Consider the following 4,511-nt stretch of genomic DNA (forward strand, 5'->3'; position numbering starts at 1 on the left):
CCCCCCCAAAAAAAACCAAGCAACTTCATTAATAGGAGGAGTAGAAAGCCCCTTCCCAGGGTTGCTTAACATTTTCCAATTTTTAGAACTTTAACAAGATGGGTTGAATCTTTACATCTTGGTGGTCTCTCCTACAGCTTTTTTTGATCAAGGATGAATCAACTGTTTTCAAGGAGATGAGTTTTTGAAAAAAGTTACCCTGGTTAAAAAACTTCCTGACCATTTTAAAAACTTTTCTGTAGCCTCTGTGAATGGCAGCAGAAATGACAAGTGCAGCGGGGAAAATGTCTGTGGGCTCAGAGAGGTCCTTTTTGTTGAATCCATGAAACTACACCAAGAATTACATCTCTGAGAATCTGTCTCTGTGCTGGTGCTGTAGAACTTCTTAGAAACTCCTTTGTTACTTTCCTGAACTTCTCATCTGTACTGTGTGCACTAACATGCCCTAATAAACCTCCTGACAAGCCTTAGACATAGAATTTCTTCTTGCTTCTCCTCATCTATGCTTTGACCTAGGGAAAGGTGCCCTGAATTAGGACTCTCTCTCCCATTGACTAGTGCTGATGATGTTGCACATGCCACAGCCCATTATAAATCAAAGCTTCATCTGTATACCCCATTTTATGGAGGTAGCACTGAGAAGGCTTTCTAGTTTATTTCTGAGAAAGCGAAGTATAAAATATGGCAAATACAAGTCTCATTCACTTAGCAGTGATGCATTAGAAATGGTAGAGGTCCGTGCAGTGGGTCTGATAGCTCCTGCAGTAGGATCACTTACTATTAAAATGATGGATCTTCTTCCTCCCCCACCCCCTTAAGGAAAAAATCTAGAAAAATAAATACCAAATACCCTGCTGAAGCAACATTAGTGATGTTACAAAGTCAAACTCAGTATCAGCAAACCCTGAAACTAAGATGGGCAATGCTAAATGAGCCACCTTCCGTGCATGCATTATGCTCTTTAATAGTGTAAACCAGGGGTTGTCAACCTTTTTGGATCAGTGTACCCGCAGTGGCTGAATGCGGAGTAGGGGGGTGGCGGTGGCATGTGGCTGAATGTGGAGCGGTAGCAGCTGCCGTGGGCAAGCTTCCCCTGCCCCCGCATCCAGCCAGGTGGGCGATGCCATGCACCATCCCATGCTGCTGTGCAGACAATGCTTCATCCCTGCTCACCTGCGCATACCCCCTCCGGCCTTATCAAGTACCCCTGGGGTTATGCGTACCCCTGGTTGACAACCCTTGGCCTGGTGTAAACCATTGCCTCCCCCTAGACCTCTGCCTCATTCTGAATTGCATTACTATTTAAATTGTAGTTCTTTTGTATGGGGGCTGCCCTTTATTATTTAACTCTTGTTCTGCAGTATATATTTTCTGTTTTAACCCTTTGTGGGGCCCTGGAGATGCCAGCACAGTATTTATTTTAATACTGTTCAATAGCAAGCTGGCAGTGATGAGCATTTTAGCAACTAGATTTACTAATCCTGACCAGACAAGGAGGTAGTATGGTTTAGTAGTTAAGCAGTGCTGGAATGGGAGTTGCAAGACAGGAGTCCAATTCCTTGTTCTGCTACTGACTGTACTGGATGCCCTGGAGCATGTCATTTAACCTGGTATGCTACCTGGTATGCTTTCCCTTCCTGCCCTTTGTCTATGCTGTGTGCTAGAATGTAAATTCTCTGGGTAGGAACTCTCTAATGTGTTTCTATAGCATTTGGTAGAATGAGGCTGCTAGGTGTTTCTGTAATACAAATAATAATAATATGGAAAAACTCTCAACAAAGTCTATCCTTGTGAGATTGCCAGCCTGGCCTTTGAATATTTATTCAAACCTGAAAACACTTTCTTTTCTGAACTGATATTGAACATGCACAACTGGAGAAACAACCAAAATAATGCTCCACTGTACCATAAAAATTATTTATCTCAAGACTTTACATAGAAGTTCATTTTTTTTTTGTCAGATAAAAGGTGAACATGTAAAGTCCACATAAATCCCTACAATTATATTACACCACGATTTTAAATGGTAAAATGTTTGTATGGGGAATTATTCAATGTTTTGTGTTTGGCTGTAATGGTGTGAGCTCCCCCACACACTTGGATTTGTCTTTTGCCTCTTGCTTCCTCTTCTCTCTCTTCTCCCTAGTGACCACAGTCTTTCTGAATTCAACATCGCATCCAGAGAGATGATACCAAAATCAATATTCATTTCACAGTTTAGCCCCTTTCCTCAGTTTCTCACCGCATCACCCTTTGCATTTTCCATAGTGACCTTGAGTTTATGGTAACCAAACATCTACATTTTCCTAAAAGCATCCTTAGACAAAAGTCTACCCACCTCCCTAACAAATTCACAATAAGGCTGCATGCTGGGCCCTGCACCTACTGCCATTGAGACGCAAAGTTTCCTTTGGCTACAGTGGGGGAACAATTAGGCCCTTAAAATTTAACATTTCTGAAGTATTTTGATGTGAATTTTTTTTTCCAGCTCTGGTCTTTCTTGATCTTTGTGTTTTAAAAAAAAAATTCATTGAGTTAGATGGGTTAAGTTCCTGTGGGTACAGTATATACCACGTGGTGGAAATTAAAGGACAGAAAATTAACAGGGTTTGTTGCGTTACAAAGCTGAAGGCATTTTTATCCTTACCCCCCTAAAAAAAAAAAAAAAAAAAACAAAAAAAAAACCCGAACTGCACTAATGGAACACAACGTTATGTTCCAAGTCATATTTATACTTGCAAGCAATGAGTGTACTTCAGTTAAGCTTGCTTGGCAACAAACTTACTGGGTTTTTTGTTGGGTTTTTTTTGCCTTGGCTTTAAGTTATATGTACAAGGTGTGCTTTAAAGATAATGGGTAGAGTTGCCAAATGAGCCAGTTTAATCATGGTTGTCCTGACCATGGGTGAATTTGATGATGTAGAACTGGGGAGAAGGGAAAATCCCAGGCGATGAGCATTTGGCATGTTTCCCCCCCAATCTACCAAAAATTGTCTGTGTCCCCTCAAGAGGAACCAGCCTGAATAAAACTACAAAAAGGCCAGACACTGGAGAAGGGGAAGCCTAAATAAAAGCTAGTATGTGAGCAAAGCTAATATTAGTTTCCTGATATATAAAGCCAAATGGATTAATGGATCGGCTCATGCATCGCCTGGGGAAAGAAAAAGAAAATCTTCAATACTTCTGTGCACATTGAGGACACTAACAATAAACGTCTCTAGAAAAATAAACCTAATTTAGGAAAATCAATTACTACGTTTTAAGGGTGCTTCACCTGGAAGTAAAATCTGGGTAACTTGGAAACCACAAGTCCTGTTGGAAACTGAGTACAATAATGGTTGATTTCAGTGTGTATTAGACCTGTCCAGATTCTCTTTTTTTGTTGTTGTTCCAGTTTCAACTAATGGAAATGAAGCCCATTATGGTAAATGTAAGAAGCAAGTACATTAAATAGTGGGCACTGATATTAATTCAGATTGAAAACAATTCAGAACTGTTACTACTACATACTATATTATGTGTCATCTTATCTGTTGCTTTCATGAGGCCATTTTCTTCACAGCTTTTTAACAGAAAATTGTCAGCCGCCCAGTTTTCTGCTTTGATAAACAAAACTATTTGCAAATTCTAGTTTGCTCCCCCATCAGCCCTTTACACCTTTTTTGTATGTAGTTGCAAACACTTCTCAATCCACCATTGCCACCTACATTCATTGCAATGCAGATCTGCTCCTTATTAAGAAAAAAAAAAAGTTTAGTAGGGGGGAGATGTGGGGGATAATCTAATGCCATAGGTAGAAAGAAAATTGAGCTTATTTATACAGTAACACATGTGTTGGAGCAATGCCTCCTTTCCTTGCCTATACACTCCCCCATTTTCTCTCTCACACACGTATATACACACACACTTTAACTGTGCTTTTGTGTTTTGTCAGAATTAATGAGAAAAGTTCCCTTGCCCTAGGGGTAATTAGTGTCCTTGGAGTTAAATAAGCTAATACTTAGACACCTCTGGCACAGGCAATTATGTTTGTGTATTGAATAATTGATTCAAAGAGGGGGGGAAGGGGCTGCTAATCAGATCTGAGCATAATGAATTGATTTAATTAACAGGGGAATCTGAGGGTCCCTGGGAAATGTGTGCATTTATTCAGCAGCAGGAGAGAGTGCAAAGCACATAAATTGAGAGAGAGAGAGAGGCAGGCAGCAAGTGCTTTTGCTTTCAGTGATAGGTTCACATCTTTCCTCCCCCCAGCACCCCCCTGCCTTTGAATATAATTTTAGATTTAGAGTGAAATCAAGAGAAAAGCACTTTAGAAACCTGGAAAGCTCTGCAGTAGCAACAGCGAGAGGGGGATTGCGAGCTATCCTATTGCGATTATATTAGGACGTTTTATTTTATTATTATTATTATTACTACTGTTGTTGTTGTTATTATTTTTTGCGGTGCAGGCTGAGGAAGGATAGAGGGCCGGGGAGCCAGCCCGGGGGGTTCTTGTTTTGTCTCCCTTAA

This window comes from Gavialis gangeticus, unplaced genomic scaffold (assembly GCF_001723915.1).
Source record: "Gavialis gangeticus isolate Ggan-Ray unplaced genomic scaffold, GavGan_comp1, whole genome shotgun sequence".
NCBI classification, from domain to species: Eukaryota; Metazoa; Chordata; order Crocodylia; family Gavialidae; genus Gavialis; species Gavialis gangeticus.